Source organism: Echinops telfairi, unplaced genomic scaffold, assembly GCF_000313985.2.
Source record: "Echinops telfairi isolate 266 unplaced genomic scaffold, ASM31398v2 ScPeMD7_60;HRSCAF=208, whole genome shotgun sequence".
Lineage (NCBI taxonomy): Eukaryota > Metazoa > Chordata > Mammalia > Afrosoricida > Tenrecidae > Echinops > Echinops telfairi.
In genome coordinates this window covers 15,712,822-15,722,046 of record NW_022103958.1, presented here as the reverse complement: position 1 = coordinate 15,722,046, position 9,225 = coordinate 15,712,822, and the positions used below count along the sequence as shown (strand labels likewise).

The 9,225-nt window shown below is 47.9% G+C and overlaps 1 pseudogene; it reads right to left on the bottom strand.

Annotated features, from left to right (window-relative positions):
* Window positions 1-1,659: 1,659 nt before the first annotated feature.
* On the bottom strand, window positions 1,660-2,960 carry LOC101648878 (annotated as a pseudogene).
* Between the last annotated feature and the right edge of the window lie 6,265 nt (window positions 2,961-9,225).

The window sequence follows — 9,225 nt, the reverse complement described above, 5'->3', positions numbered from 1 at the left end:
TATGAGCCAATCAGTGGCAGTAATGACAGAGCATGCGCTGTTATGCAAAAACCGCGATAGAGTGAAGCTGGGGAAGTCGAAGCGCGAAGTGGCGAGGGTTCACTGTATATCCAAATATTACATTTCAACATATAATCACTGTAAGTATATTACTGGGATATTTCATATATATATTATAATCATTGAATTCCAATTCGTACTTCAACCTTATCACAGAATCGTGCACCGTACTGGAAACTGTCAATCTATACAGCTCGATGCCAACATTTCCCCTTGAGCTGATACATTAAAGGAGAGTTTTACAGTTGATGAATCCAACTAATTGGTTTTTCCTTTGCAATTGCGAAGAGGGAAAATTGGGAACCGTGGTAAAAACTGGCTCAATGGGTCTCTTGATCAACTGCAGGTACATTCCTTTTCATAGGATCGTTCCTTGGTCCCCTGACCAGTCACATGTGAAAAATTCCCCTGTGAGGGCCACTGACTACTTCATTCAGAGGCAGTAAAACTGAGACACTCAAATACATAACAGATTGCACACCACATTTTTATTAAACGACGGGGTGAAAATGTCTGTCTTTTCACAAAGTTCCAGGTTGTCATTAGTAAAGGTCAGTGGCTCTCTCTTCCACCAGCTAGTAACTGCATTAAACATGAATTACAAAACGCTGCTGGCTCCCCGCAGCGTTTCTCTGTAGAGTGGGTTGACAATTAAAAAAAACAACAACATAGATATACATTTGGCAGCTCTGGAACGGCTTTACTTTTTATCTGGGAGAACTCCCCAGCTTAACATTGGGGGGTGCGGGGGTGCGGAGCAGGGGACTGCAAGAGTTAGGGGCATCCTGACAACTCTTGGGGGAGTTCTACTGTATTATCACATAAATCAACTGCTGTTGGAGGTTCTAAGCCGTGTCGGCTGTATAGCTGCGAACACATTGCTTGATGCATTGGAGTTGTTTGGTGGTAGGAGGTAACATGGCTCCGTCTGAGGTTCATTTCAGCTATTCACTGACTTATTTTGAGACAGTCACTAACTTCTCATAGTCTATAACTCCACATCTGTGCAAAGGGAAAAATACTATCTAATTCAGAGATGGTCTTGCAGACTAAATGGGATCATCAGTGCACAATGCTCAAAGCAGACTCAAGTACTGATGGTTCTCTCACACCACCTTCCTCAAACTGAATGAAGTTCAACGATGTTCAGTGTTCCCAGACTCCATGTCAGCTGCAGGCTTTGTAGTGGTTATCTACAGCTGTGTAACAAATTATCTCAAAACATAGTGGCTTAAAACAACACACTGTTATCATATTATAGTTTTTCTCGGTCAGGAATCCGGTCTCCTGTGAAGTCAACGTCAAGGGCCCAGTCAAGGTTGTGATCTCCTCTGATGGGTTGACTGGTACAAGATCCATTTCCAAGGTCACTCACGTGACTGGTGGCAGAATTCAGTCCTTTTCAAGCTGTCGGATGAAGGACCTTAGTTCCTCACTGGCTAATGACGTCAGGCTTTGTTCCTTGTGTCTCTTCAGAGGGCTATCAGCACACAGTGGCTGGAAAGAGAGTTTGAGAGGAAGAGTCCAAATATGGAAGCCTGAGTCTTTGTGTGTGTGTGTGTGTGGGGGGGGGACTGGAAGCCATCTTTATTACTTTGTTTAGCAGGCTGGGAAGTGGCCTGGCAGCTGCCAGGCATAGTACTGCAGGTTGGCCTGCACCTCCAGGATGCCCTTCATGCAGTCCTCGTGGGTGAGCTCCGTGGCGCCCCTGCGCAGCACAATCATCCCCGCCTCCACGCAGACGGGCTTGCACTGGGCCCTGTTAAAGTCGTCTGCGAAGCAGGCCAGCTCCTCATAGTTCACATCAGGACTGACGTTCATCTTGCGGGAGTGGATCTGCATGATCCTGGCCAGGGCTTCCTCATTGGGCATTGGGAACTCAATCTTGCAGTCCAGGCGCCCCAGCGCAGCAGGGCAGGATCCAGGATGTCCACCCTGTTGGTGGTTGCCATAACCTTGACTTGAGTGTTGGGCTGGAAGCCATCCAGCATTGTCCTCTGCACCTCCCGGTCCCTGGCCTCCTCACTGTCAAAGCGCTTGGTGCTGATGGCGTCCAGCTCGTCGATGAAGATGGTGGACGGTGCCTTCTCCTTGGCTAGCACAAAGGCATCCCGCACCAGCTTGGCGCCGCCCCGATGAACATCTGCACCAGCTGGGGGCCAGTGAGCTTGAGAAAGGTGGCCTTAGTCTGTGTAGTGCATGCCCTGGCCAGCAGCATCTTCCCGGTGCCAGGGGTGGGGGTGGGGGTTTTGCGTACATCAGCACCCCCTTCGGAGGCTGGATCCCCAAGTTCTCAAAGTTCTCCTTGTGGTTCATTGGCAGGGCGACGGCCTCCATCAACTCCTGGATCTGCTTGTCCAGGCCCCCGATGTCACTGTACTGCTCTGTGGGCCGCTCGTCCACCTCCATGGCCTTCACTCTTAAGTCATACTCGGTGGGCAGGGTCTCCAGGATTAGATAGGTCTTTGTTCACACACACCCACTGAAGTCTCCGGGTTTTTCGGCATCCACCAACCCAATCTCAGGCAGGACGTCTGTCTGCCAGGTAGAGGTTTGGATCACTGCACACTTGCCCTTCCTCTGGGAGTCCAGGTTGATATTGGCACCATCCTCCTCTTGGTCATTGGGATCAACATCGAGCAGCTCGATGACGTTGGAGACCAGGTACGGCAGGGTCTTGTTCACTTTGATCGTCTCACTGTTCTCTTTGATCTTGCCCTTCACGGCCTGCAGCTCCTGCTTGACTCACAGCACCTTGCTCTTCATGATCTTGATCTCACTGTCCAGCAGCCATGTGCGCTGAATGATCTCCTCCGTGGACATTTTGACCACCCCCTCCCCATTCCATCTTGCTCAGCCTCATCCCACACGGTCGCCATTTTCTCCTGCCGAGTCACTGGGTCCTCGGACGCCTGAGTCGTTTTGTAACAACATCTTGGAAATGACATTCCATTACTTTTGCCATCTTCTATTTGTCAATCGCCTCATATGCATGCGGAAGTTGGATGTTGAATAAGGAAGACCAAAGAAGAATCGATACATTTGAGTTAACGGTGTTGGCGAAGTATATAAAGATACCATCGACCTACAAAAGAACAAAAAAATCTGTCTTGGAAGAAGTACAACCAGATGCTCCTTCGAGGCAAGGATGGCAAGATTTTGTCTCACATACGTTGGGCATGTTGTCATGGGAGAGTTGTCCCTAGAGAAAGACATCATGCTTGGTGAGGTAGAGGTGCAAGGAAAATGAGGAAGGCCCTATGCAAGATGGATTGACACAGGGGTTGTATTGATGGACTCAAACATAAGAACAATTGTGAGGATGTTGCAGGACCAAGAAGTGTTCCATTCGGTTGTACATAGGGTCGCTATGAACCAGAACTCACTCAATAGCACCTAAGGACAACAAGATGTGTTCGAATGGAGTTACTAGGTCCAGCTCACACTCAAGGGGAGAGGACCGTTGAAGACAGTAAATAGCAGGAGGTAAGATCATTGGGGATAATCTCAGAAGCAGAGTCTGGTACTCTTCTGCATCTTTAACCTTCTGCAGTGTCTTGCTAATTACTCACCCCTAACTTAGAGGTCCTAAGTCTTTAACACAATTAAGTGCAGAAGTGGTTATGTGTTGGGCTGCTTGCTATCTTCACCGTCGACAGTTTGAAACCACCAGCTGCTCCCTGGGAGAAAGATGAGGCTTCCTCCTCCGGTAAACAGTTACAGTCTTGGAAACTCACTAGGGCAGTTCTACCCAGTCCTATTGAGTCGCTATGAGCCGACATTGATAGATGGAAGTGAGTTTGGTGTCAGGTACCCTGTGGCTTTGTTGTTGGCTGGGCATTGGACTACTAACTACAAGGTCTGAGATTCAAACTCACCAGTCAATCTTCAGGAGAAAGAAGAGGCTATTTGCTCCCATAAGGATTTATAGTTTCAGAAACCCTATCTAGGGTTGATATGCAATGGAATTGACTGGATGGCAGTGGATTTATGAGATAGATAGATAGATAGATAGATAGATAGATAGATAGATAGATAGATGTAGGTAGCTGCTGTTGAGTTCATGCCAATGTCTGATGACTTTCCGTGGAACGGAAGGAAACATGGCCCAGGTCCTGTGTCATCCCTAGGGTCGCCAGAGTCAGAGTTTCAAATAGGTTTCTCCTGTTTGGACCCTGTTGAGAAAGTGTATTTCCACCTCAAAGGGGCCTATTATAACCACCTGGGGGACCTAATTACAATGTAGGTTTTAAGTGGAAAAGCAAATTCTCAGTAGGATGTCAAACCAGAATGGACTGGTTTGAGGCCCCGGTTGAAGGCGATCTTAGCGGGGACTGTGCCAATTTGCCTCGCTGAGGGTCTGTCTTCCTTACTCTTGCTGATCCTCTTTTGCACCACACATGACGTCTTCAGTCAGTGATTGATGCCCCCTGATGACATACCTAAAACAAGTGAGCCTGATAATGTTCTGTGGGGACCTGTAAAGTCTTCTTTGGCCGATTTTCAGAAGTAGATAGCTGGATGCTTTTGCCTCGTCCCTCTTAGTCTGGGAGTCCTACTGAAACCTGTTCAGCATCATAATAACACACCAGCCTCCATGGAGCGAGCAGTGGTGGATATGTGAGAGATGCGTTGGTTGCAAACGTATGTTGTTGTTAAATGCCAACACACACCTATGTATAACACAACGAAACTCTGCACGGTCCTGTCCTGTCCTCACAAACGCTGTTCTGCTTGAGCTGCTGTGTCACTACGTCTCATTCAGGATCTTCCTTTCTCCCTGACCCTCTACTTTACCGAGCGTGAGGTCCTTTCCCCGGGACTAGTCTGTGTGATCAAATGTCCAAAGTGAGACCAAGTCTCACCACCCTGGATTCTCATGAGCACTGTACTTATACTTCTTCTCAGACAGATTTTTTGTTCTTCTGAGAGTCCAGCCGTCTTTCAACATTCTTCACTTGCACTGTCATTCAAAGGCATCACTTTTTCCTGCAGTCTCCATTATTCAATGTCCACTTTCACCTACATCTGAGGAGATTTAAAGGATCCCAACTTGGGTCAGCTTCCGTTGTCAATGCTTTGAAGAGGTCGTAGGCAGCAGAGGGGCTCAATGCAATCCATTGCTGGGCATTTTCAGGCTGCTTCTGTGAGTGTTTGCTTTGGGTCCAAGTGAATTGAAATCCTTGACAACTTCCATCTTTCCTCTTGTTTATCACGATGTTGTCCACTGGTCCAACTGTGCAGATTCTGATTGTCTTTACATTGAGGTGTACTCCACACTGAAGGCTGTATTCTCTGAGCTTCGTCGGTAGGTACCTGAGGTGTTCTTTGCTTTCAGTAAGCATGGTTGTGTCTTCTGCATAGCTGAGGTTGTCAATGAGCCTTTCTTCAATCTGATACCAAATTCTTCTTCCTGTAGTCTGCTGCCTTGGATCATATGGTGAAAGGATACAACTGGACACACACACCTATCCCGATTTTAACTGTGCAGCATTTCCCTGTTCTGTTCTGACGACTGCCTCTGGGGCCATGCACAGGTTCTGTTTGAGTACAGTCAAAGCTCTGAAATTCCCATTCTTCACAAGTGATTCATTGTTTGGTTAGTTTGTTATGATCTACACAGTCAAACACTTTTGAATAGTCAAGGAAATACAAACAAACATCTTTCTGGCACTTTCTGCTTTCAGCAAAGGTCCATCTGGTGTCAGCTAGGAGCCTCCTCGCTCCAGGTCCTCTCCTGAAATCAGCTGGAATTTTGGCAGCTTCCTGCTGATGGACTTTTGCCACAAGCGTCAGGGGAGGGGAGCTATATGGAGGGTGAAGTCTCCCACAGAATCACTAATCTCAGCTTTAGTCACGTCGTAGGAGATTGCATGTGGACTTGAAGACCAGGTGGCGGGGATCGTTGAGAGCCGTCCTAGAGGCTGCTTTGTAATATGAACCACAACAACAGTCACAGCAGCTAACTCTACTTGAGCCATTACTGTGTGCAAGATACTGTGCCAAAGTCTTTATCTACAATATTTTGTTTAATCCTGACCGCAACTCTAAGATCCAGACGCTCTTATGATTCCCATTTTACAGATGAAGAAACAAAGGCTTCAAGAGGCTAATTACTTGTCTGATGTCACAAAGTATGCAGCAAGTCAATGAGCATGGGAGCAAACCTCCGATCTGAGTTCAAGTCCAGCATTGCTATTTGCCCTGCAGCGTTGCTGGGGCTGCTATAGGAATCCGCCAGCAAACGTGTGGGAACTGCAAAGCATTGTACCGAAGACCACAGAAAGATGACATTCTTTCTTCCCTAGTCCAGCTGACAGAAACCAGGTCCGTGCACACACCCAAGGTCAGAGTGTTTGCCCGGGGGTAAATAATAGACATAATGTTCTCTCAGTTGGGCTGCTAGCAGTGAGGTTAGCAGTTTGAAATCACCAGTCCGTTTGAGGGACCAAGATGAGGGTTTCTGCTCCTGGAAAGAGTTAAAACCCTAGAAACCCACAGGGGCAGTTCTGCAGGGTCACCATGAGGAGCAATCGACTCGATGGCAGTGAGTCAAAGACTGACTGGCACCTTCAGACCGGAACAATCAGGATTGGAACTGATTGTGTTTTCTGGAGAATGGAGTGTCCTGTGCTTTTGATTTCTTCTCAGCAGCTGGGAAAGAGGTGAGTGATGTGTGTGTGTGGGAGTCAGAGTGTGGGGAACACCTATGTTTTTACTTTCTGCCCCGTTAATATGGTGAGGAGGTTGGAAACGATTCCATGTAAGGATACAAACGACACTTGAATTTAAAGAGCTCTTTACATGTGTCCAAATGCCCTCAAAGATATTAACATAGTTAATCAGGCCCAAAAGATCTCTCTCTCTCTCTCTCTCTGTGACACTTGCAGACAGACAGAATGAACCAGGCACACTAACTCACCTCAGAGCTGACGTTCATGCACCTAAACACTATTTGTCCTTCCGTTTCCCTTATGCTTGTTGGCAAAAAGAGCAACTAGAGGAGACGTTAATTGCCCTCCTGGATACCATTATCAAAGATTGGGGGGAGGGTCTCACCTCCAACATGCTTCCTGGAAGAAATATACCTACACACACGCACCTGAAAAATCTGCAGAAAATTTCAAGGCCCTGAACGCCGTGGGTGACCTCAGGAGTGTTCACTGAACCCAGGAACAAAGACCGTGAATGCCAGATCTTTGGAAAATTTGAATGATCCTTTCTGTACTTAACAAACTTCCATGTAATGTAGAATCTGCCAGACTTTCCTGCATCACAGGTTTTCATTACATTACATGGATATTTTTAAATTCTGACCTGATCCACTTTATTTAGCCTTCATGTTCCCAGACGAGGGCAGGCGATTAAAAAGGAAAGCCGTTGACTGTCAGCATCCTACAGGTTGTCTCTAGTGCAAACCAAGTCTGGCTCAGGAGCCCTTTCTCACAGCACCCACACCCACCTCGCTTCTCCCAGCAGGTGCAATTTACCTGCCAGTATAATCAACCCTTTGATTATAGAGGAGGCAGTTCTAGCTATACACTTAGACAGCTGCATACACAGCCATCTCAGGAGCCTGGGTCACTCAGTGGTTAAGTGCTTGTCTTGGGCCAAGCAAAGGGCAGGTGGTTCCACCCCTCCAGCCCCTCTGCAGGAGGAAAGACCCGAGATGTGCTCCTGTGGAGATGACAGCCAACCTCACACTGAGACACTCACTCTGAGTCAGAATTGACCCAATGACACACAACAGCAGCAGCAACAAAAACAGGCACAGCCGTGACAAGAGTAGTTGAGTCAACAAAAAGAGCCATTCTACCACCCTGCGCATTCGCTTACCCTCACCCGTTCCAGACCCTGGGAATCGTCGGTTGTATGGAATATACCCTTTTGGACTGGCGTTATTTCTCTTGCTACGCTTCTGAGAGTCACCCATGTGGTTGCATTCAATGCTATTATGGCGGTTAGATTCAATGTCAACTTGATGGTACCTGTGGAGGGAGGGGTGGAGTCCAACCTGCCAATAGGGTGGTGACGCCTCTTTGGGGGTGTGGCCTTTTAATAAGGGAGACAGGGGGAGCCCCTCTCTCTCCCTCTTGACCCTCTCTCCCGGATTGCTGGGAATTTGTGTCTGCCTCCATGGGTGGCCCCATGTGGGCCCCCACCCTGGGAGCTGTTGGCACCCTGTCATGTTCCCATGGACCTTGGATCCACATGACTGCACCCACAGGCCTGTAATCTCCCTGCTTTCTGCTTCTACCTTCAGCTATGTGAGTCTGGTTAGCATCAGACCCATGAGCGTGCGTTGGACTGGGCTGTTATTTCTTCTTGAACTAAATATACTTCTTGATATAAAGTTCTTTCTTAGGCATATATGAGTGTCTGGATTTGTTTCTCTAGACAACCCAGCCTTAACATAATTACACTCCAATTCGCTCTTCCATTCACCAGCTGATAGACCGCATTTGAGTAATCTTTAGTTTGGGGCTATCATTTGCTTTAGTCTCTCCGTGTGTAAGGATGAAGACCCAAAGTGTCACTTCGTTCTTCCACTCTCTAACTTTTTTAAGGGCTGCCCCACCTGTGATGTCCTTCATCTTTATGTCCTTCTGCTGTGTATTGGGGCCGACTGTTTGCTCCACGGGTTTAGGCAGAGCCATACGATATCGCCCACGTGACATGATCAGTGCAGCTTGCGTGGAAGGTGTTAACCTCTCTACTCGAAGTTTTGTTACAAATGAACAGCCACTGATTCATCTGGGAGCTTGTTAAAAATGTAGCATCTCAGGCCCCACCCCAGATCCACTGAATCATAGTCTGTATTTCAACAAGATCCCCAGGTGAGTCAGCTGCATATTAAAAAAACTGCGAGGCACCCATGCTGCACGATCTCGACCAAACATAAATAAACATTGTTTTCATGAGATCTGGCCTTTCCCTCTCAACTTTCTCTTTCTCCCTAGAGAGTAAAGTCACTTTGTAGTTTGGGTCCGGGGAGTGGCGAGCGCTGCATCCTCCAGGGATGGGGGAGCAGAGTGGAAAAGGTGAGAGGGGAGAACGCACGGAGCCGACGGTTCCAGGAACCTCGCAATCCAAGCGGCAGGCTGCAGGGGTCGCCTAGAAGGGCAGCGGGACTCCAGGCCCCTCTCGGCGGCCCCTTGGAGCCCG